This window comes from Ornithodoros turicata, chromosome 5, assembly GCF_037126465.1.
Source record: "Ornithodoros turicata isolate Travis chromosome 5, ASM3712646v1, whole genome shotgun sequence".
NCBI lineage: Eukaryota > Metazoa > Arthropoda > Arachnida > Ixodida > Argasidae > Ornithodoros > Ornithodoros turicata.
In genome coordinates, this window is record NC_088205.1 from 11996890 (window position 1) to 12022643 (window position 25754).

General features: G+C 46.9%; 1 protein-coding gene and 1 long non-coding RNA gene across 2 annotated transcripts in view; both read right to left on the reverse strand.

The window, feature by feature from the left end:
* LOC135395204 (uncharacterized) overlaps nucleotides 1-25754 on the reverse strand; it is a 291788-nt gene that overhangs the window by 58055 nt on the left and 207979 nt on the right. The window lies entirely within an intron of this gene.
* Nucleotides 11107-25754, reverse strand: part of LOC135394025 (uncharacterized) — a 125750-nt gene continuing 111102 nt past the window's right edge. The window contains exon 3 of the long non-coding RNA XR_010422748.1: nucleotides 11107-11505. This is a non-coding gene — a long non-coding RNA (uncharacterized LOC135394025). The remainder of the gene's footprint in view (nucleotides 11506-25754) is intronic.

A 25754-nucleotide genomic window follows, 5' to 3' on the forward strand; every position in this document is an offset into this window, starting at 1 on the left:
CCTTTCTAACCCACCCGACGCATCGCACCGCATCGTCTGTTTTGCTCTTGCCCTTATTTTAAAGAGACCCGCTCTTCATTGGTGTTTGGGAATGCAAAAAACTGTGGACGTCTAGATGCAGCTAAATGGAAGATCCGCGTCGCGTGAATATCGAGCTTTCCGAAAACAACGACTAAGATCCGAATACGACGACCAACTCAATTAGAAACTTGGCTTTCGCTTCGGAGGAACTTTTGTGCAAGGACGTCCCACCCGAGTTTCTTTCTCCATGGTAATGTGCGGAGAGAGGCAGAGGAATAAAAGAGTTAATTAACTGCGTTTAGTCTGTAATACGATATCTTCGTACGAAATCCGTGAATGGTCGAATGGAGTTTAAATTAAGATGTGTTTAAGATGAGTTTAATTTAAGTTTAGATTAAAAACACCTTTAAGTAACATTGCCTCTACCACTTAAGTTTTCATTCTATGTCGTCCCAATCTAAGGTTCACCACACAGGGGCCATTAATGGGACCTGCCTACACTCTACCTGAAGATCCACCCACGTTTTGAGCTTTCTGCCCAATCACGGCCGAAATACAGCTCATTATTAGTCCCATGCTGTCTATCGGCTCTATTTCACTTATATCACTGGATGGCACCATCTTCCGAAAACTGGATTAGGTAGGATAGAGATGGATATCCCTAGCGACCTACCAACACAGTGAATTTTGCGATTACTTTTATCACCGGCATCTGGATGGAGAGAGGCATGCTGGGAACAGATGAACGGCAGAACCACCGGAACCTCTCGCTAGCACAACTGATCCGCCGGCAGAACCGCCTTTTGGTGCAGAGACGGTTTCCGGTATGACTGTCTAATTACGAATCACAAGTAAATGAAATAAAAAACGGATAAACATGTTAATATAAATAAAATTCAGCAACAACGCGAAATTTTACGCATCATCAGTGGCGTTCTCCTCGCCATTTTCTTGGAAACGCGGTTTGTGCCAGGACTAACAACGACGACGAAACATGTTCTTTCTACGTAAATACCCATAGTGAAGCGCAATGTAATGGTAATTTCCAAGGTGTATACAAGAAATATATAGTTGCAGAACGAAATTCAACTAATTTACGGGGGGGAAAGTGTCATGAAATTCTCGCTTCGCCGTTCTAAGCTACGTCGCCATTTTCGGGAACTTTTGGTGTCATTGCGGCTCCTACAGCATCCAATTAAAAGCCCTCAAGTTTAATTCTCGCGTCGAGCCTAATTTTTTAGGCTCCTCCCAATGGCCAAACTCCCTTTTTTAAGAGACTCCTGAAAAGAATAAAGGGGTTGTGACATTTCGTTATACTGTGTGTGGTTGGGCATGCACGAATTGTGCGCCTTAGTGTGGACATTTTTCACTACGGCCTATGCGCGTGCGCATGAACCCTGAGGCGCCGGAGAGGGTTGCCTCCCTCTTCACTAGATGGCGCAGTATTGGGACGACAAAGGTAGGGACCAGTTGGGAGACCGCACGAACGGCGCGAGCTCGTCGGTACCACTCCGAATCGTTTTTGGTCCTTTGTGTTAGCCACATGGATTTTGTTTGGTCTCGCATCACGAGATTCGCTGGAGAGCCGATAGGATACGATGCATATGTGAAAAACGTTCATTGAGGAAAAAATAAGCTTTCTTCTACGTGTCGCACTTTCCGAGATGCAACGCCGCGGGCACGCACGCGAGGCCAGCTCTGACGTCAGATGAGCAAGGGCCATTCGGGCTTACGAGAACCAATAGGTTATCTGTACTGTTTAACAGGGCTTGCTCTCTCAGTCCTCCTTTCAATGCGCTTCGTAACATGCAATATGAATATATATACAGGGTATCCACGCTAAGTGTGAACAGATTTTTTAAAAATATATATAACACTTTTTCCAAGATGAAATCAATTGCAATATAGCATATGCTAAAGGGCACTCCCTAGCAGTGCATTAGCAAAGTCCAAAGGCAATGTCTTAATTAACTTTCATTATATAAATTTTTAATTATAAAAGCTACAAAGTTGTCCCAATGAGAACATCTGTTCCTTTCGGTCACCTGATATCGTAGCCGTTTTCAGAACAAAAATCCGTTCGATAGATCGCCCGCAAAAAATTCGTGAAGGAACGCCATTTTTTTCTTTATTTTGTTCATTGCGCTTCTTAGAAGACGCGTCTTTCTTTCACCCCCAATGTGAGAGGGAGAAAGAGCACACTGTAGCCTCTCGCGTCCTGGAAAAAGATTAAAAGGAAACAGAAAAGGCAACCCAAGATAAGGCCAGTTCCGATAGAGTCACCCGATACATTTGTTTTTGTTTTGTTTCCGCAAGTTAAAGCTCATCTTCGACGCATGAGGCGGCACTGTGCTCCTTCCCCCTCTCCCGTTGGGGATGAACGAAATACGCGTCTTCTAAGAAGCGCAATGAACAAAATAAAGAAAAAAATGGCGTTCCTTCACGAATTTTTTGCGGGCGATCTATCGAACGGATTTTTGTTCTGAGAACGGCTACGGTATCAGGTGACTGAAAGGAACAAATGTTCTCATTGGGACAACTTTGTAGCTTTTATAATTAAAAAGTTAATTAATGAAAGTTAATTAAGACGAAAGATGAAAGTCAATTTCTTAGGCAATTTGAGGCTTTGTTTGTATCTGTCCCTTCTATGTCGTTCCAGCCTCAGAACATCAGTTTATCTCTTAATTAGGACATTGCCTTTGGACTTTGCTAATGCCCTGCTAGGGAGTGCCCTTCAGCATATGCTATATTGCAATTGATTTCATCTTGGAAAAAGTGTTATATATATTTTTAAAAAATTAAAAAATTAAAAAATCTGTTCACACTTAGCGTGGACACCCTGTATATATAAACATGAATCTGAAACCCGAATCAGAATCTCGCAAGCACGCGATCTCCGACGCGGTCGCTTAACTGGCGGAGATACGTGCCGTTATGTCACAGCCGAATGAGTTTCGATCTTCGGCCGATTTCTAACGCTTCTATTAACGTGATTGTTCCCTTTTTTGTTTGATTGTTCGTACACGTTACGAAGGCCGTTTTGCAACTGCATTCAAGCGCGGCGACCGGATAATAACCTTCGTTGTTGGCCCTACCGGAATTTCGGAAGGTCGGCCTATAAACGCAAGTTCGGGAACCTATATGGGATCCGAGAGTGTGCCTTTTGGAGTGGAACGGAATATAATGAAACGACGTCGTTCACACGGCGCGGGAACTACGCTGCTGTAAGGCGAGGGAAAAAGTGTGTTCATCAGCACCATAGCACGACGCTTATTCTGGTAGCAACTCACAGCAGGTACCAAAGTCATTCACACGTGGAGGAATACGAACGACTTCGTAATCATCCAAAAGAAAGTTGGGTGGGGACGAAGAGAAGCAGAATAAAGCATTCTTCAACAGCTCATGAATTGCAATAAGAACACACGGCGCCATCACAACGGGTGCGTTCATGGTAAGAGCGAACTTTCCGACGCTGTCACAAATTCCGAAGGGGGAGGTCGACAGGCAGAGAACAAGAACTGTCATCTATCGGTGTGTGACAGCAACGAATTAAGATATGACGGAACGATTCACTGCATCGCGATTTTATTTTGCGCTCCTTTCCAGTTGCGTTCATCTGGAGTTATGAAGGAAGGCACAAGTTCTGAGACATTTCATCGTTTGAGTCCGGTTCGGTAATGGTGAGGCTTCGATTATGTTCGAAGCCTCGCAAGAGTTTCAATCTACGTGTTTTTCTCTTAAGCAGTGGATATGATCGATATGACCAAAAATGCAAAATAGCGTTTTCTGTCCCGGTTACGCATTTCTGAGGTTACGGTCTGAGGTTACGCATTTCTTCGTTCTTAATTAAAATGTGAGCGGAATATGTAGGAAAGGCAAAGTAGCAGTAATTAACTGCTAAAAAAGAAAAAAAAACGGGAAGGACATGGAGCAGCGTGGCTGCCGCAAGGGCGCCTGCAGCTCCATCTCATTTAGGTGGTTCTGAAGTTTATGACGCGTGGCTGCTACTAGAGGCAGTATACACCGCTTTCTTTTACATAGACACACAGTACCCAAAAAATGCATAAAAAGGCAAAAAAGGCAAAAAGGCAAAAAAGGCAAAAAAGGCAAAAAGGAGAGGCAAAAGTGGAGCCAATGTCCTACTCGTTGAACATTTCAACTTCAAGGAGGCGAATAGATACACTCAGGTGAGGTACAAACGTTTCATTTCCGTCTTCTCAATGTGTCACTTCTTTTTCGATATACTGTTTCATATGTTGACCGACAACAATCGCTTACCGTATACCTGTATATTTCCTTTCGTGCTGTTTTTTGATATCAGTTTGTCCCAATGAGCAAGCAATCAGACGGTAGCTATTTCATCGAATAAATTCACACATGAACTCTCCTATACTGCTGCCTTTGGTGCTAAGTTTTGTGGTAATGTTTTCACCTATTCAATTTCAAAGTCTATAGATTTGTGTAGTTTCCCCTTTCTTTTTTTCTGAATAACGCGTCCTGGAGTAGCCAGTCCCGAGTGTCTCGGTGCTAACATCTCCTTTTTTTTAAATCAAATCAAATCATCGAATCAATGCTATTTTCAGCACCCATATACGCGTTCTCCGCACGCCACCTTCAGTTTTCGGTCCTGGCACGACAGGTTTGGCATACACGGCATATGTGACAGTGAGACTTTACAGTTCAAGAGCTCAGACTTAAGAAAGTTTCAGAACAAACAAAACACACAATCTAACTACCATTCCAACGGCTCTCATTATATATGCTTAGTAAGCATCAGATAATAACGTAAATTGCGTAGGCTGAGTCAGCAAATATAGGACAAGCACAACATTTAGTCCACACCAACGCAACTTTTCGGCAACCCCAGTCATCATCGGGTAAGCATCAACTCAGTTCTAGTGTAACAAGTAGTTTGCTACCCACACGTAGAAGGGAACAATCTTAATTGCCTTAGCTGCGTATGCTAGCGAAACTACTCAACCGTCGAGCATATTTAGAAATGAAACTGGAATTACGTGGGTCCCAGCTCTCGTCATAATGGCTTGAATGCTGATTCCACAGACAAATTGAGTTTAATTATTCAGCGCCGTAAATAACTCTCTCAGGCAAACACTAATCTCCGTCCTGCAATGGACTCCAGTGTGTGCTCGGTTTAACAAAAATATGATACACGGAGCACATCTACCCTCATACAACATAAGAATGTTGTTGCCCTCACTCCCAAGCCCTCTGTAGCCACTACCGCATTTCGATTATGTGGATCCCTGTTTGGAAATAGAGTGCGAGGATTCCTGCTACTGGATATTTGCGGAAGCAATTATCGCGCAAATATCACAACGGAGTGTCAGCTCGAGCGACCTCAAAAATGCGTTAGGTGGACTTTCACGCGTGGCGTCTAGACGCAGTCGAAAAATCTGGCGTGGTAGTATGTACAGCTCCGGTCAACCTTAATAATAACACTGGACAAAATGTGGTCTCATTCCCGAGTGCTATTACTGCAACCCTTGGGGCCACAAGGAAATCTTAATTTAGCAAAATTATATTGTTAGTCTAACGCAAGCATTTTTCTTCCCTTAACATTCCCTCAGTGCCACCAGTGCCACCAGCGTGGCTGTTATCGCGCTGGGAAATGAAATCGAAGCTTTCCAACGTTATTATTAAGGTTGACCGGAGCTGTACGCCTCGCAAGTGACTTCAGAGCGCATCAAGACCAAAACAGTCATTCTCACGGAGAGCAACGCGACACATCATGACGTGCTCAAGGAACTCAGCAACTGCAATGTGCCCAGCAAATGGCCGCATGCGTTGCGTCTTCGCTCATTTCTCACATGTTGTCATATATTCAATGTCATCATCGCTCATCAAAGGTGTAACTGCGCAATAATCTGTCGTCATGATGGCGAAAAACTAACGTGTCACTATGGACAGAAACAGCTTATTCGTCTGATAAAGGCATCGGAAACGGAAGCGTTGCTGTAAACACTGTGCAGCAAACGGTACTGGTACTCATATCTATGAGCCAAGTTGACGTGGACATAGAGTGCGCATTCCTCTTCGATGACGTGCCTATGCCGACCTGTGGCACCCCCATCGTTCAATAAAGGGGTCGCTAAGGTCGGTTTCCTGTTGACCTTAGGTCTCCTTGTGGACGTGATGAATGGGCCTACTTGATGGATGGCGAGCAGGAGCTTTGGAAACAGGGGACCAACGTAGGGTCAGTGTTGCCCGCTTACCAATATCTGAGAACACGGCGTCAAAAATGTTTATATATTCATGTGTTCGCTCCTTCCTACTCAAGAAATTCGCGAGGCAGTATCAAGACGGATCAATATTCTTCATAAAAACGATTTTGCGAACCGTATGCTACGAACGAAACGCTATGCGAAACGCGGAGAGCGAAACGTTCCGCGTTCGTCACATAATGGAGGGGTTCGTCCCGCTTACGTGTGATTGAAATACTATTACAAGTCTTACTCTCACAACGAAGTTGGAAATCCGTGAATCTGCCACTGTCTGTACCCGCCGAGTGGCTCCCTATAGCGTGGTGTACGAACTGCCTTTTGGTGCAACGGCCCGGAAGCCATTGATCACTGTCTGACCTTACCTTACTTTTTTTTTTCTTACAAACAAGCAAACAAACAAACAAACTGTCTGACCTCATGTCAGGATGCTGAGTTCGTTTGGGAGGTCTTACGACGAGCGTTTAAGAACATTTGATTATTGTCAATGAACTCGATCATGCTTCTACCGGTGTCTTCGATAATGCAAACGACTATGAACATGTGTTAGTTACTAGGTATCCAGGTGCCTCACAAGTCCATAGCTGAAGGGAAGGGGAGGAGGGGGGGTGCGAAAGATTGGTGTGCTCGTAACTTTCGGCTTAAAAAAAGCATGCAGCGTGGAAGAACCACACATATGCTACATAAGTAACGCAGAACGACTCCAAATATGTTAAACTTCCTTCGACTTGCAGCATTTGGTTATTTAGGCAATAGCTAGTGTTATGCTATGTGAACAACAGATAGAGACATGTGTTCTGTGTCAATGCGAAAGTGCCAGTACTACTTGATATGCAAGTTAAGCGTAAAACTCTGTTAAGTAAGTGTAAAACTCTGCCGGATAAGATGGAATACCAGGCATCCTGCTCGACCTCCATGCATAAATAGGAGCGATGCAGCCACAGCCTGTGCTCAGGGTGGTGGCCATCCCCTCGCCCCCACCCTCTGACGCCCGTGTAAGCATGCGTTGTGTGTGCAAGGGCAAGTCGTGTGTGCAAGTCGCAAGTTCCCGTGAAGACGTAGAAATACTTCGCTGCATCTACGAATATCCTGTATTTTATTTTAGTCAGTGCTGTAACTGTTTACCTCCTCTTTATCAGGCCGCTATCTCTTCGTGCGCACCGCTGTTGGTGATACCACGAAGTACACGTGACCCGTCGGGTCCCGCGGGGCAGTGTCCTTAGCCCCCTCCTCTTTATTCTTATCATGGTCTCCCTTACCCCGTCGTTCCCTGTTCCGCTGTTGTTTGTTCGGACCACTGAGGGGGACACTGACCCCCACCTTGTTTGCCGAGGCGTTCCTCAAGGAAGTGTGCTCAGCCCCCTGCTCTTCAATATCATCACGGCCTCTCTTCCTGCACTGCTGCCCCACCACACGCGTCTCACGCTATATGCCGACGACTTTCTTGCCGACGACATCTGCTTATGGACATCTGCCGCTCGCCGCGACACCATTCAGCATCGACTGCGGGGGGTCTTAGATATTATCGTCGCGTATCTCGCCGACCGCGGTCTCTCCGTTTCACCCAGCAAGACTGTGGCCATGGTGTTCACTCGTCGATCATTCACGAGGTTCTCGCTCGTCATTGAAGGTTCACCACTGCCATTTGTCCCATACTGCAAGTATCTGGGCGTGGTACTCGACCGTGACCTTTCCTGGCCTCGCAACATTAAGACTCTCACCACCAAGATTAACAGCTACGTGGCGGTTCTCCGTTGCCTCGCTGGTTTGCGATGGGGCCCGTCCTTCTCCGACCTCCGCCGTGTCCACCAATCCCTCGTGCTGGGTTCTCTCCGGTATAGCTTTCCCATCTTGCATGGTATCAGGCGAAGCAGAAATCGAGATCTCCTCTTTAGCCAAGCCAGGAGCCTCCGCGTCTGCTTGGGAGTCCCTTCGACCACCGAGACATACTCTGTCCTAGCCGAGGCACGCGAATCGCCGATCGATGTCCTGCGGGATGGCGCAACCCTCCGCGTTCTCGCACGGTACCTTACTCGGCACCCTCTTCACTACCTTCGCCACGTCGACGAAGACTGCCCGGCCTCTGACTTCGGTCGTGCTCTCGTTCGCCTCAAAGGGTTCGTTCCTGCAGAGTTGTCCCTATCCTTGCACGCCCCTGCGATGTGGACGCTTGCAAGACACGAGATCTGTGCCACTATCCCCGGCCTCCAGAGGAAGAACGATGTGCCTGTGACAGTAGTCCGCCAGCTCGCGCTCGAGCATCTCAGTTCGGCCTATCCGCTGAGGCGCGCCATCTATACTGATGGATCGGTAGCGAATGAGTCATCAGCAGCGGCCTACTACGTCTCGCAGGAAAACCGTAACCTCGCCCTCCGACTTCCCTACACGGTGTCCTCCACGGATGCGGAGCTGCTCGGACTGCTTGCCGCTCTGCGGCATATCGTTGAATCTGTTCCTGATGCGTGGGTCGTCCTCACAGACAGCAAGGCGTCTTTGGCGCTCCCCCTGAGTAATCTGTGACGGCACCCGCCAGTTTGTTGTAGACGCTATCCGACCTAATGCGTTCCTGCAGTCCATCGACCCCTCACTGGGTGACTCTGGGCTCCTGGACTGCCTCTGAGCGATGGGGCACTCATGCCTCCCTGTTTTTTTTTACAAGGAATAGCAAGTCGGCTTCTGCCTGGCTGACCTTTCCTTTTGTCTGCCCTTTTTTTTTCGTAATAAACATATCGCCCCCCCCCCTCTCGCTGGAGTTTGTCATCGGCTGCCGCTGTACCCGCTAGGAGGACTCTCTTCTACATCGTCTTCGGCTGAACGTTGCCCTCACCCGTTCACTCCTGTTCAAAATGGGTCGCGTCTCATCTCCCACTTGCCCCTGCTGCGCCGTAGAAGCCTATATCTCTCATCAGCTCCTCCACTGTCAGCGTCACCACCATCATCTGGCCGTGCTCTGGCAACACCTCTCAGAGCTTGGGTGCACGGACGGACGGACAGACGTTTCTCTCGCAACACGCCTTGGCCCTGTGCAGCGAGCTAACCAGTGGAGAGTCACAAAAGCGGTGCTCCGCTTTCTGCGTGACACGGGCCTCCTGGGCTCCCTGTGAGCAGAGTGTCTTTTTCAATTTTTCTTGTTTTTATTTAGTCATCTTTTTGTTATTTCCTTTTCTCGTTTATATTTTTCCTTTTTTTATGGAATAGCAAGCCGGCGTGCTGCATGGTTGACTTTTCCCTTTCCACATTCTTTTCTGCCAATAAATCCCCCCCCCCCCGAAGGATCATCGTCATTCCTCCTCAACCGCACCCTGTTATGCGCCAGCAATGTGGACCTTTGCAAGTCCTGATACCTGCCCCTCCATCCCCGGTCTTCAGCGCAAGCGTGACACTCCCGCACCTGTAGCCGTCCAACTCGCTCTCGATTTTCTGCATTCCACGTACCAGAACCATCGCCACATATACACGGACGGCTTAGTCACGGCAGACAGTTCGGGCGCTGCATTTTCTATCCCTGATAGTGACTTTCAGCAAGCCTTTGCCCTCCCTTACCCAATGTTCTCTATGGAAGCAGAGCTCCTCGGCATCCTGTCGGCTCTATAGCACTCGCTCGGTCTGCCAGCTGCACAGTGGGTTGTTCTGACTGTGAGCAAGGCTTCACTGCTTCTGCTGCTGTCTTTTCGCCCCAGCACGATGTGCACTCTCCACGTGCTCATACTGCAAGCTCTGACACAACTCGCGGCTACTGACCATTCTGTAGCGCTTCAGTGGACCCCGGGAAACGTAAGCCTCCTTGGTAACACCCGCGCAGACACAATGGCAAGACACGCAACATCTACCAGAGCTCTCCCTGGTACCCCTCTACAACTAACAACCTCTGCCTGTTCCCTGCACATTCGCCGGTGGCGCTGTGTCCGTACACGGCAGTTCCGAGCGGACTCTACCTCATATAATAATTTCGTACGTCTCATCGACCCACTGCAGGACTTTATTGCCTGTCGTTGTAATAGAGCTGAAAGAATCACTCCTCCGTCGTCTTCGAATGCATGTTGCACGGACACCCTCACTCCTTTATAAAATGTGCCAGACGAACTCCCCCAATTACACAACTTGTTGTGTGGAAGCCGACATTGAGCGGCATCTATTATCCTGCAACCGGCACCTCTCACAAAGACTATCCTCCAACGGCACTTGCAACAACTTGGCTACCCTAACATCACTTTGGCCACCCTGCTCGGTCCGGTCCTGCACAACCAGGGGGCGGTTACGACTACCCTCTTGAGCTTCCTTCGTGCCACCGGTCTCTCGACCAGTCTCTAAGGCCTCTTTCGTGTGTGTGTGTGTGTGTGTGCGTGTGCGTGTGCGTGTGCGCGTGTGCGCGTGTGCGCGTGTGCGCGTGTGCGCGTGTGCGCGTGCGCGCGCGCGTGCGTGCGTGCGTGCGTGCGTGCGTGCGTGCGTGCGTGCGTGCGTGCGTGCGTGCGTGCGTGCGTGCGTGTGTGTGTGTGTTTTCTGTTTCTCTTTGTTTCCTTTTCTTGAAGGAATAGCAAGTCGGCCTACGCCTGGCTGACATTTCCTCCCTCACTTTTTTTTCAATAAACATATCCCTCCTCCCTCGCCTTGCACGTCATAATTTTCAATGTTTCGCGCCACCGGAAGGACTGTATACCCTTACTATAAACATTTTACACTTCCTCAATAAACTCTGTCATCGTAAATACTTTCTCCAGTCATTTCTTTTATCCTGCTTCATCTCATACTTGACCGTTAGGAAGATCCACGTTCTAAGTTTAACGAGCCTCAGTAATATACCCAGCACCACAACGGCTCCTTATAGCGACCTCATACAATCCCCCATTAGGTTGCTCTTGAGCGGACATTCTACCGTCACCTTCATCTCTTCCGCAGGCAATAATATTGCGCCAAGTTTCCTCGGTACCGAGCACTTCACTTCTATGAAATCCCTTCATTCGTTGTCTCGTAATTTTTTTTCTTCGTGTTTCTTTCTCTCTTTTTTTCTTTCGTATTAAAGAACGCTGGAAGGTCCAACAACGTAAATAATGCTCCCACTAAGCTTACGGCGAGAGCTGTATGCGGCTTACAAGAATAGAGTTGCCGAGCAGCGAAAACGCAGAGGTAGTGATGATAGGACTTTTCCTACTTAGGTATTTCAAGACGTGGAGAGAATAGCTTGAAGAAGTCATCGAAAACTAATGTTGACGGGCTTGCTTGAGTCTTGTCCGTGGCGCAGCAACACCTGCACGAAGAACGTGCTAAATGTTAGATTATATTAGATTAGAATTAGAAAATAGAATATGGAGATGCTGGCTCCATCAAAACGCAAGAACCAGCTACTCCAAAACTCCTGAAAATAAAAACAAAAATTAGTACATCTAATAAGTTAGAGGACCTGCAATGTCTACAAGGAGACAGGTCTTTAGACCTATCATTCATTTTATTCTTCAATCATTTGTTTTTCATTGTAAATAAATAAATATCTACATGGAATGTGATTAAAGCAGCTGCCGCACGCTGTCTAAAATTCCACGGCCATTCTTCGAGGACCTTCACTAAGTCTAGAGGACGGTGGTCCAGTCTTTCCAAAGCGGCTCTAAGGTCCTTACCGTATCTGAAGCAGTTAAGTAATATGCGTTCAGAGTTCTCCATTTCGACACACGCGAGGCAGTTCAGCTCAGTGCCGGATTTGCAGTGGTGGGGGCCCCGGGCCCCTGTGCTGTGGGGGCTCCCTCGTGTATTCTATGTCTATCCAATGTGTTATTCGGGGTCGATATGCGTGGACGGAGGACATATTTGTACCAAGTTTCCGTTTCAGGGATGCGTTTCAAGCATGCAAAACAGATCTCCCTTGGTGGTGGGGGCCCTTTGTGGTGGGGGCCCCGGGGCAAGTGCCCCGTCTGCTCCCCCTTAAATCCGGCACTGCTTCAGCGAGTTCTCCTTTCTAATCTTGAACATTGGGGGACAGCTGAAAGGGACGTCTAGTTGCTAACAATTAATAATATACAGGGTGTCTTTCCTGTTTTCCTTTCTTCTTTTACACAGATTTTTCATTAAAATAAAACTATAAGGGCTATAGACATCCTGTTTTCACTTCTGTCGTCTCTGTACAGTACCATTCGCTGCCGGCGTGTCACTCTGAGAAAGGAATGCGCCGGGGCGCGTTCCATAAACTTTTGTGCAGCACTGTACAGTGTAGTTATTACACATCCCGGACTGAGAAGCATCGTCGGTTTCAGCTCTCTTACACGCGTCGTTGTCACGCGCCTCTACAAAGAGGGGAGAAACCAAAAACAACGTGCACTTTGCTGTGCGGAGGTTGAATTGAGAGAAACTCGGTTTATTATGTTGACCATTTTATATGAGAGCACGTCTTTCACAGGCCTGGTTACCTCATGTCAGGCAACTCAATTTATTTAGAGCGAAGGCAGAGTCACGTTATCCTATTGCTAGACGTACAAGTGTCGTTCAAGGTTCATCTAGACTTTTGCTCGAGAAAAATCAGCGAGTAAATGTAACAGAATAAAACTTTCCGATGACGAAGTACAGTCCTTCTCGGGCATAGAAATCACAAGAAGAGATGCCAGAAGAAAAGCTGGGGAGAAAGTACTGGGGCGGAGCAAAGGAACGGTATGGAGGCGAGACCTCGTCCAGACCGGAGTCCAAGTCCTAGAGAGGCGCCATGATCGAAATTGCGGATTTGGCCACAGCCTTTCCACGCATGAACGCCAGGCGCGTTCGGCGCCTTGGCATCCAATCCAATCCAATCCAAGTCGTGCTTTCTTCCGCTGTGTGCCATGCCGTGTGCTATGGAAGAAGGAAAGAGAGGAGGATCCCTATTGCTCCGAGAAGTGAAGCCGAGATTGGGGGCCACTCCAGTGAGATCACCGCTCGCCATCCGGTTTCGGTTACATACATCTCTCTGGGAGCCCCCAACGCATAGTTTCGGAATAATTGGAGAGGTGTGGTGGTAGCGTGTGCAAAGCGACCTCATTGGGCTATTCAGGTAACGTGACCCTCTCGCGGCTCCAAAGAGGCCATAGCTCGTCTCCTATCCCCACGTCACTTGCCCCACGCTTCTCTGTTCTGTCGAAGAGCTGTTGGGGCGCCGCCCTTTTCTTCTTTCCTCCATGCCGTGTGCGAAGTGTGTTTGTTTTCTCTGCCTCTCACGTGTGCACTTGGATGGTGTCTTCTTCCGTAAGGAACGAGTATCGTACGATTTAAACCTTGTGCTACAACATGAAAGAACGGCGTACGGAACTTGTAGGAGACACCGTTCGTAACACGCTGAGCCTAGCGAATCGATCATGGCCTCTCACATGTTGAGATGCCCCCTCCCCCTTCACTGCCTTGGTTTCTAGTTATTATGAGTTATATTTCTATGTTACCGGGTTAGCGGCACTGCAGCATGTGCTGCAGTGAACGTGCAGCAGCGGCAGCTATCGGGTGCGTTTTTTTTTATTCTACCCGGGTAACTCGGGGGTAACCCTTACCGGGCGAAAAATCTAGGGTGACGGAAGTGACGTTATAACCTACCGGCGAAAATTCAACTCTCGTCGCTCGAGGGTCATTCTGGGTACCTACTCTCACTGACCCAGATCAGCAGGTGGGCAGCAGAGGGTTATGACGTCACACGACGTCAAGTGAGTCCCGCGTCTTTTAACTTTCGGATTCCGAGCATATTTCAGTGGCTTTAGCACGACTGTTGTTTCGTTGGATGCATGCCTTTTTCTTCCTTCGTCATCATCTTCCCCTTCGTCAAATGCGTCAAGCAGCACAAGTGCCGCAACATCTACAATCATGTCCTCGTCAAAAACGTCGTCTGCCTCTGCCGCCTTGTTCGCTGAGACGGGCGTAACTCGTAATTGGGCGAAAATTTCTAAACGGGGGTACCTACCCACAGGTCACGTGACATCTCACTCGGGTCACGTGGTGCGTAACCCGGGGGTTACCCAGGTAGAATAAAAAAACGCACCCATCATGGCGGCGACATGTTCAGAGTGGGGGGTAGTCGAAAACATGGAACATATTCTTATGTCGTGGGTGTGGTATTCAGTTTCTCGGAGTAACCTTCAATCGTTGCCCTTTCACTCTTTCGATGGTACTCGGTATTTGGCCTCCACGCAAAAGTCACCGTGCACTGCAAGTACTGATTCCATTCCTTCAAGCCATCGGGGCGGTCGACAAGTTCTGACTCTCTTCTTCAGTGTGTGCGTTCATTGTTCACACTTCCTGTGACTACGTCTTTCATTGCGTGACTTTTCTTCCACTTTCCTTATTATCCACGCTTTCTTCTCCTTTATCTTCTTTCCTTTCTTATGTTACGGCTAGCTTATAAGTGTTGTTCAGTTTCGATATCTATGCGATATAGAGAAGCCGTGCATCGACGTAGATGGAGCAAAGTTGTCCATGTCATTTTTAGACTCACTCACTCACTCACTCACTCACCCACTCGGGTAAACTAGGAGAACACTTGCGGCAGGTAGACTCTCTGAAAGATGCCCAGCGTATCAAGCCAGTGAAGGCTTACACTAAATGACCAACAACCAAGTAATTCAAAGCAAGAACCTGCACCCGTGTTGAAGAGGCTTGGGAAGAAACGCAGGTGGCCTTTATGCTTCAAAACGAGCACTTGCTTTCCCTTTGAATGGAAGAGTGCGCATTTATGCAGATACAAGCTCCGCGTCTGTTCTAGGAGTAACTGCCACTCACCCCTTACAGCTTAAAAAGCAGCTTCTTTTCCTTCTTTTTTTCTTTTCTCGGTCACCATTTTCTCTGGTTGCGTGTAGACGACCGTATCTGACCGTACTCGGTATGCAACACAAATGTTGTCGTGGGGATAGATGTTACGAAATAGGTGACATCACAAAGCGTTTAGGACCCGCGGTTTCTAGATGGCACCAGCTAAGGCTAAACATGAGATAACATTGCATGGTGGCAACGAGGTGATAATGTCACTGCAACTAAGAATCACCCTTCTTTCACAGTGGTATGTCGAAAGCATAAAGTAAGCTGCCAAAGAAAGGTAATATTTTGCCTCGTAGTCTCAGGTGACACTGAGGTGTTGTTCTAAACTGGGAAGTTCATACATGTGAGAGTCATTGTGTGTGTTCTCTGTTTGTTTGTGAGGAAGAAGGAACAGACGACAGGACTGCGCCCTGCGCCTTGACACAGTCCTGTGTGTCTATTCCTTCTTCCTTTTGTGCGTGTGTGAGCGTGTGTGTGTCACTTTCTGCATTTACGTTTATTACTATGACATACCAACTACCCCGCGTTAGTACTGTAGTCTGTGTTTGTACCTTTGACCCGGCCTGCAACTCCAAGTGCCTTGTGTCGGTCCTCTGCGGTCGTCATGGGACCACCGCTTCGAGCTGTCCGACATATGATGATCTTATGCTGACTCTTTTGGTCCAATGTACCCAGTACATTAGTGTTTGCTACTGGCACTAATCTGATATGGCGGTGGTGGAGCGCTCGAGACGCTGGCTTACGCATGGTCTGGCAGAAACGCACAGCAGTCCCCATTGAGGTGGACTATACTGAGGTTCACTATATAGACTAGAGCTGAAATACGTGTAAAAGGAACTGCCTCGATAGGAAAGCTTCCTACCTACCAGCTCCCGTGGCATAGTGGTTAGGGTGATCGCTTTTCACGCCGAGACTGGGAGGTGACACGGGTTCGGATCCTGTCACCGGCTGTGCTGTCTGAGGTTTTCCCTGGGTTTTCCGAATACTTTCTAGACGAATGTCGGCACGGTTCCCCCTGAAGTCGGCAAGGGACGCATACTAGCCCCCCTGTCCCCCACTCCTTCCTGCTGTCCTCTCTCCGTCTATCCACGTCTGTACGCCGCTCATAGCCGCAGTTGCTTCGCGGCGCTAACACTGAATTTTTAAAAAAAAGCTTCCTACTTGATGACAAAACACCAATCATCATCAAGTAGGTTCCCTATTTGATGGCAATACACATATTGTGTCACTAAAACAGAAGACTTCATTTTAAGGTGACAGCAGTAATATTTTAACGCGATGTGGTTAAGCACTGCGTCTTGTACATATCACCCTTCAGTATTCTACCAAAGATTAACGTACTGGTAAGATTAAGAAAAGGATTGGATTAGATTGTAATGAAAACAGAAAGAAAAATATGGAGAGGTTGGTCCCGACCCAGTTAGAACTTGCTACTCCAAAACGCACGAACACGATCTGTATTGATTTCCCAAGATGATGAGTGGAATACTCAAGGATGCAAAAGCGATCGCTGCAAAATATCAGCTACACTCTAGGATACAGGAGGTACACACCAGCGTTCAGCTGTATGTATTTGCGGAACAGGTAATCATGTAGTTTTAATCGTGCAATAACAAAGCGGAGGAGAGTGCATGATGCCACATTAGCATATGATACGACGCTGCCTCCGAATTTTTAACGAGACCACGACTACATTAGGAGCACGCGTGGTCCCAACGTATATTGTCGACAAGATGTCAGCGATTCTACTCGTATCTGGTTAGCTCTCAGACGGCATACGCTACACACCTCGAGTTAATGTAACATCGTGCAGTTTTCCATTGTCGTCTCTCCAATAAAGCACTCGATAGCGAGTTACGTAGAACCCTGCTCAATAAGGACGCTTCGAACTCATGACATACGTGTTTTAAAATGAAGTTGAAACAGATAAATTTGAGCACACATAGTTCAATTAGAATCCGCGACAGGAGTTCTTGCACAATAAAAAAATATCGTGTTAAGTAAAAAAATGAAACTTGCTATGAACGACACAGAGACAGGAAACTAAATTTTTTCTCGGCTACAAGATAAAAGGCTCCTCGACAAGCAGCTGCTTTGCCGAATCCAATTACAGAAGCAATGTTGGGAGCTCTTATAAAACGAACTTTAATAACGAACCTTCCGCCTCGTTATACGCTGTATCAAAAGAAGAGAACAGAGGGAAGCCGAAACAGATACGCCCTTGCGTTGGGTTGAACGGAATGTCGCTTCGAACAAAATCAGAAAAGGTAGGACCAGCTTGGTCAATCTTGTAAGGGCATGTTCTGGGAGACCTACCGGAAGAAGAGACGAAGAACAAAAAGCTCGACGATGTAGTGATGTTAGTACGTTGTAGTGTAGAAGGTCTAAGGTGCGTTTATGCCATTGAAGATCCAAGAGTTGCATGGAGGATACTCTTGAAAACAACAGCTCTTCTCAATAGAGACTGCTGCTGAGGATAGAAATCCCTCATTATTTCATTAATTTTTATAACCAGTAATTCAAAATGTATGAACATAGTCCGGTGGCGGTGGTGGTGGTGATCGTGATGGTGGTGGTGATGGTGGTGGTGGTGGTGAAAGGGCTTGCCATTGTCGGCCTCACAGACGTGGGCAACGTCACGACTGACGCCCTGGGGAATGTGCATCCTGGGCCGACATAGTCCTGGTGCTGTTCCCATTCTACGATCATCGTCACTGTCAACGCTCCAGTGAGACCACGAGGATGGTCCGAACACACACGCACACGCGCGCACGCAGAGAAGAAACGACGATGAGATGAGATTGATGGCGCCCAGCATGCTGCGCGTTCCCCCTGTGCCAATGTTAGAGAATGCAAGATCATGATAGAGATGGCAGTTCAGGTGATCAAAGCACGGTAGAGAGTCCAGCTGATGACAGAAGCTCCCAAAAGTGCCGGAGACCTTGACACATAAAAGCGGGACTGGACCAGGGACCCAGCAGTTTGCCGAGGGTAAAAGGGCGGTGGTTGACTGCATGCCAGCCAGCCCGCGCCGCAAGATCCTGCGCTCCCGCTGGTAAGCGGGCGAGTCCATAGGTGGTGTAGGTCAGCGCGCACATTGCATGGTGCAGAAAGGCCGACGGCGCACGGCCGGGACGGTACCTCATAACTGGGGTACTACTAGAGGAGGACACTAGAGGCCCGCGGATTCCCATTGTTGCCAGACACTGGAGGGCAGCGTTAGAAGCGACGTAGAAGAACCATGGTCAATATTTATATCGATATCGATTCAGCAATAAGGGGTGCCGCCGATGATGGGCCAACACACAGAGGTGGTGAAGGCACGTCTCATTGAAACGCTGGATGACAAACGGTGTCTTTCTCGCCTCTGCCATGACCACACACACACATAAATGGGATGATGATGTGGTGGGTCATTCTCCGCCGTTATGGGGGTACACTGCCCCATTGCGCTTGTGGAAGGGATGAAAAAGTGATGATCATGGAAAGGTGTCCTATCAGAGTTCGTCCATTAGTCCAGTACTGGTGAGGGACTCAGCAGCCTACGAGCTGCTGCCATGACCAAGCAAGTGCAATGGTACTGAAACGCAAAGACGCACACGGAGGCTACGTACAAAAGACTCGCTGGAAGAAGCAGCTTGGACTCGGAGGATGGCGTGATTCCGTGTAACGCTAGGAGGCTGTACAGGAGTGGGCCGCGCAACAGGGCGCACCTCACCCTTCAACGCTCATCTTCCCACTTTTTTATTTTTTGGCTATAGTCGTGGCAATGCCCACTCGTGTGTGGCCAGCAACGGCCAGCTATTTCGCCCTCCCCCCCCCCCCCCAGGAGATAGTGCGTGTCGCAGCCTCACCTTAGGCCAGCAATATGTCCGACGACAGTGATCCCCCTGGCGAGTTTTGCTTCGAGTCCCTTCCGCACGAGCATCGAGTGTCTAATGTAACGCCCAGGAATACTCAGGAGGATGCGTTCTGTAGCTGTTTTCCAGCCACAGAGAGACGATATGGTAGCCTTTGCGTGAAGACGAGAACATCGCTTTTCTCCCAGTAGAGATATCTAGGCAGGATGCCAATAGGTATTGATGTACGGCGTTTAGGGTTGTATGCAGGGCGTCGCCGAACGGCTGGGCGAGATTGTCCGGTGGTTCAAGCGCAGATGTCGTCAGTGTAAATAGAGAAAGACACTTTTCTTCCAATGCACTCCTTGAGACCTGCCATACCCACGTTGAAGAGAAGCGGGCTAAGCACGCTACCCTGTGGCATATCATAGACTTCAGAAAGGTACTTCCTAAGGCAAGCTGTGATGAGCAGTTATTTTCTACGGTTAGCAAGTGTTTATGTTTTTGCAGTCGTGAGCTTTGTGAGGAGATTGCATCAGCCACGCGTACTGCTTCATACAGATGGCAACCACCTTTACTATGTTCAAGAGTGCGTCTACCATTATCCCCTAGTGCAAGTATCCAGGCATCAACATTTATCACTTTCCGACCGCAGATAAGAGCGCTTATCGTGTGAGCATACCACGTGATATATCGTGCAAGTGCCGGAGAGATCATGGTCGCTAACATTAGTCGTGCGTGCCTAGGCATATAACGCAAAGAAAAACGAGGAATGAGGTGAGTACCTATTAAAGATTCAGCAGGTTAACGATGATTTATCATCTATATCCTACATAGTTTTATTTCTCTATTTCGCTGCCTTTCATGCACATTACAGTTTCCGATACTTTCAATCGGAATACCCCTTTTGTATGCGCATAAGCGGACTGATATATCATGGTTTACTCCGCTCCTTCGCATACGATTTGATCCAAAACACCGAGCAGACGGCGAGCAGACTGCCAGCAAAAGCCGATAAGAGGAAAACAAATTTGCGCCAACCTTCGGGAGGAAAGTTGTATATTTCTTCTTGTTGGCCGGAGATGAAAGAAGAAAAGCCAACTGTGAAAAAAATTCGAGACTGAAATATGGCGCTGCGACGTTCTCGGTATTAAAAAAAGTGGAAGGAATGCAATGCTAGATCGATGAGAGTATGAGAACGGGTCGCCTATAGATGGAGAGTACGATAAGGGAAAGCCGCATCACCGTTGCCATTAGGTACGCAGGATGGCCGTATGATTTTACTTTGTTTTTTTGTTTTGTTTTTTCTTCTGCTTCTTTTTATAGAGGACCGGCAGCTTACAATGTGGCAGCCCGGGTACAGATTCTGAGGGAGTCGAACTAGTTCGATAGGAGACAAAACGTACTCTGTTCCTTAGCAGAAGCCCCACTTACTCGTACAACTAATGTATTTTGCAGTGCTTGAGAATGAAGAGCGAAACGTATAATAGGTAAATAGTGCTCGTTACTGATCACACCGGTTATATAAATGGTATTGCGCGAGCTGAACTCTAAAAAAAAAGACTTTTCAGTGACTCTTCATCGCAAGGTTTCACTCTCGAAACTACTTGGGCTACTTCTGCTTGTTCGGCTGTGTTCCAGATTACTGATGTTCGACATAGCGCCAGCCATGACTGGTCACTCAGGGTAAAACCCGTACGGCATGTAAAAAAATATGCAGAGATATTGGACACACAAAAAAAATGAAGGCCTGGTATTCTGCATTCACGGTTCGTGAGAAGCTAGCTAATGAAGCCAGGTGTTAACAAAAAGAAGACAGGAGTGTAACACACCCAGATACACGGTACCAGCATCTATGACACCGTTAACGACGAGATACCGGGGTGGTGTCTGCAAGAAAAATTACAAGGGCTTCGACGGCGAAACGCTGCATGGATGAGTTAGCGGAAGGTCCAAATTATTGTAAAATCCAAAAGAGCTTGCCTGTGGAGACACGCAAACATGACAGCTGTCCTTACCGAACTGCGCGGTGGAGGAGGAAGTCCTCCGCGTGCATGTCACAGGTGGAACAAGTCGAAAAGTTATTTTTTGTAAGCTTGCACATCCGATGTGGAGCACTAGCAGTATTCCCTTTTTTCAACACCCTTCGTAATACTGACAAATTTCGATGAAAGCCTAAGTCATCCGATGAAACGCAATTGAATGTTGAGGCTGAAGTCAAGCTCTTCCTTTTATGAGAGACGTCTTTGCCCGTTTTTCCTGTGTGTATTGCGAGCTTATATTCACCTCACGTACGCCGAGATTCATACGACGTGCCACCCTCACACTAAACAGAACGGATGTCGGCACAGTTCCCCTTGAAGTTGGCCCATACGACGATATACCAATCCCTCTGTCCTCCACTCCTTACTGCTGTCCTCTCTCCATCTGTCCACATCTGTACGCCGCTCATAACCACAGTTCTTTCGCGGCGCTAACACTGAAAAAAAAAAAAAAACTTAGTAACTCGACTCGACGACTTCACTCCTCTAAGAAGTCGGGTTAGTCGAAAAACTAAAAACGCCTGTGTTGGTGCAGACGACATTGTTCCATTCAATACATTTTTTTCTACTACCAAGTGAAAGACGTGGAAGAACAAAGACTGAACTTAAAAAGTAAAGTTTCGTAGCACTATTTCAAACATGACAAGTTTCATTAACAATATAGCAGATCCTTTTGGTCTGAACGCGAGAGGTAATCGCATTCTTTTAGAATTCACCTTCATTTAGCTATCAACGTTCTGCTGCCTTCGAGGGATATAATGTTCAGGACAGAGATGTCACAGGCAGAAGTTTGGACTAGTCGTATTCACGCGCGCTTCTTTCACAGAGTACTTATATCATGTAAATATAACTTTCCGTCTGGATTATGCTCTTCAGCCAACGCTGCACGCCCACATGCATTGACGTATTGCAAGGAGCCCGAAAACGTTTTAGATGAGGCAGACGCAACGATTGACGCAGCGATTCAATGCGCTTCTTTTACAACGTACTCGTCATGTACACATATAACTTTTCGTCTGGTTTAAGCTAAGCGGCCAACACTGCACGCCCACATACATTCACGTATTGCGAGAAGTATTTTTCGAAAACGTTCTGGATGATTTGCGTACATGACTGTGAAAAACTGTACGAAAATATGGAGATATAAGAGCGCATTGGAACTAATTAGCAGTACATTTTCAGAGTGCTCTCATTTGTTCAACTTGCGGCACGTGGAGGACACTGTGTAATAAGAAACTGTAATATAGTAAAATAGTATAGTAATATAGTATAGTAAAATAATAATAGTACTATAATAAATAACTGTAAAAATTGCAATAGAAACTGTGTAAAAAAAGGCGACTTCTTTTACAAAAGAGATTCTGCAAAAAACATTATTAACTCAATGGCAATGCTTGTCATGGACCCTAATTGACCAGAAGGGTAAATCAATGTTACACGGAGTCCCGCACTAAGCACCCTGCCTATCAAAGTGTGTGAGAGAGATAAGCTATATTCTATAGATAAATTATATAAGACATGGAAGCTGCAATTACTTCTACAATGTACGGCGAATGGCCAACTTTTTTTCATTTTGTAGCCTGGTAAGCTGAGCTGTTCCGTGAGAACAATGATGATGATTGAATTTTGTTGAATCCAATCCCCGTGAGAAAGAAAAAGAAAGATTTTAGCAACTCTGAGCACTCCGCAACACACGCGTGTATTTAAGTTAAGTCAGTAACTTCAAGTCATTCATAATAGTTACATAGCTCCTATTTCCTAAACTGTTTGAGCGAGAACTAGTAACTTCGCATAGTAAAGTCATCACTAATTGGCCCAAGTGGGGGCACAGGTCCTCATAATTGCCGTTGATGTCCTGGTTTATCCTGCACTCGAGTCGGAAGGAGCTCGCTTAATTGATCCGAGCACCTGCGCCCAGTAATTACGGCGTAAAAGGGTATGACATGCACGGTAGCTTCATCGCAGCTAAGGCGTCACTAATTAACTCAGCTTTATTTTATTTTTTCAGAACCTATTAAACAAACACGACGCATGAACAAAGTTTGTCGCCCAAGATAACACTATCCTCATCATGGAGTTTATCCACTAGCTTGCCTATGTCTATTCTATTTTACCCGATGAGGAAACATTGCGCCTTTAGGTTGCAGCGCGCTGATAACGTCGGATATTCATTAAAGGGGAAAGCAAGCCGTAAACAACATACTGCTCGTTTGTGATGTGGTATGCTGTTAGGAATGTTACGCAACATTCGTGTCTGACAGACCACCCGATATGTACATCTCTCATCATTGATTTTGCTGGTTTGAGCTGCTGTGTTGAGCTGCCTATGTGTTTTTGCCCCGCTCAGGCTTGCCATCCACCAGCTTGCCTGTGTCCACGCAATTTTATCTGTCTACATCTTTGCATACGCGCTCATTAAATTCGCCGTATGTATGCGGTACACATACGCTCAACCCACCGAAGTGTACCGATTACATGTTAGGATTAAATGTCCTACATAAATCGTAGCGACAAAAATGAAAATCGGCAGCAATGTAGCAGCAGCTTCTGAATCACGTTTTTCTTAGCCTTGACGGGGAACAAGGACATGATTCTCGTAACTTGCGTGTATGGGTCTGTCATTTTGCATAATACACATTGAGGAATATGAAAACAGAAATTGTGTTTCAGAACTGTTTTTTGTTCTTCACATTTAAGCGGCAAAAAAATCGATGTGAAAACAGAAGACTGCTTCTGAATGTGGAGGGGGGTCTATTTATATTCACAGGAAAGGTCAGCCAGAAAGGACGGCTTGCTATTCCTTATTAAATGATTCGTTAGTGCGTAGTCCAGCGATAGTTAAAAGTAAGGCGATGGTGGGGGAGGGGGGGGGGGTCAGAGGTCTTCCGCCGTCCCACACACGATGGCACAGGCTGCTGAGGAGACCGGTATCAAGCAGGAAGAAGCGCCGCGGCTACGACACTGCTCCGTGTGCCAAGTAGTGTTGCGAGAGGGATGGAGTGCCCGAGGCTGATTAGGCGAGACTTGAGGAAAGTGGAGTTACCTGCTTTCTGTGTGTAATCGTATTGGGGTAGCCAGTTCGACTTCGTCTAAACTCACGTCCCCCCCCCCCTTTTTTTTTCTTTACTACATCACATCACGTCACCTGCGAACAGGCTCCAAACTTAGCATCCTTTAAGCCGGACTAGCATCCCTGCTCTAAAGTGACATTGCGAGTGCAAACCGTTTTTAGCGCCTCTTAAGTTCCGCTGGACACTTACATGGACTGGAGTGACGCCTGAGCGTGGTCAAGCTCAGGCGTGTAATGCATACCAAGTCACTGATTGGAAAGTAATTGTTCTGAGGCTGGACACATTCGGTGCTTCCACACGTCAAGCGTCCTGGAATAGCTGGTCGCACCAGTGCGACCTACGTTTCCATTTTTTTCAATTCTATTTCAATTCTATTCTGTTTGGCAAAATATACTATGATGTAGCTATTTTTTTACGTGGAATTCGCATGTCAATCTCCATACAAAAACAAAACAGAAAATAATGATTGGCAGCCACATCTTCCAAATACTGGGAAGCAGTTCATTACCCACAGCGTACAGACCAACCATACTTTTTTTTATAGCTTGAAAGCTTTCGCGCGTACGGCAAAAACACGGTATTCAAGCCACGGCGAACATAGTGCCTACGTGTGCACATATGAGCCTGGATTGTGGTTATCGTCTTTGCGAGCACTCTCGACTTCGTAATGTTCCTTCCGCAGGCATGGTTTCTCGAGTCGTATGACAGCGCCGCCCAGTACGAGATTGCTATAGGCTTTGCTTATGGAGGAAGGTAATGACCACGACGCTTGCTTGGAACAGGGAATGGGCTGAGCAATATGGAAGGAAGTGATCGTCCACTCAGAAAAGGCTTTATGGCTCCACCTAGCTTGATGAACTTGGTGGTTCCTGGGTTAGTCGTGAAGAGGACAGGTGCTAGGCTGTTTCGGAACTTTGCAAAGCTGATTTCATCTTCTGATCCGATGATTTCATCTTCTTTTTTATTATTATTTAATTATCATTAGCTACTCTAGTGCAGGGGTACTGGTGTAGCAGGTCTGACCCTATCGCAACTTATGTGACTATCCGATGTCTGAATATGTGATTTTTATTTTTTCCATCATCCGTCATCATTATCATCATCAAACTTTACAAGAAAGCGGATTATGATATCAGTTTGGAGCACACCGCACACTGTGGACGCCAACCAACTCGCCGCCAGCTCCGTTAGGTCGTTTCCGCACTGAAAAATTAGACTTCAATTGATCTCGAATAGAAATAGACGTGTCAATCAAGTTTTAAAATTCTCAACTTCGAACCATATCCTGCCCAAATTCGAGATAAGTCGGCAATTTTAGAACCATCATCGAAGAATGTTAGAATAAGAAAGAAAAGAAAAAGGTGATCTGTAAAGATTCAGTTCTTTCAAATCTCTCCTGTAGATTTTGAGTAAAGGCTTTTCCATGAGAATTACTGCAAATTTGGTCACTCTGTGCCTCACAGTAAAATGAAACATTCCGCCTCTTATGAAGAAGAGTTTCAATAGTTTGCAAAGAATCTTTTCGTGCGCTAGAATGAACGGAAGGACAATGCCTTCTCCAGAAAAGAGATTTGAATGGTCTGAAAGAGATTATAGAGCTAGTTACTCTTGAAAAATAGTGTCAGGTGAAGTGTTTGGTAATTTTCTTTCTGCTTGTGTTTCTCGAAGTCGTAACACTTCTTTAGGGCTATATTGTACATAATAGAATGGAGTTACCGAGAAACGACATCAGCCGATTTGTTTAACCACGTCCCTGATTAACTATAAGACCTCGTCGTCTTGGCGTCGTTA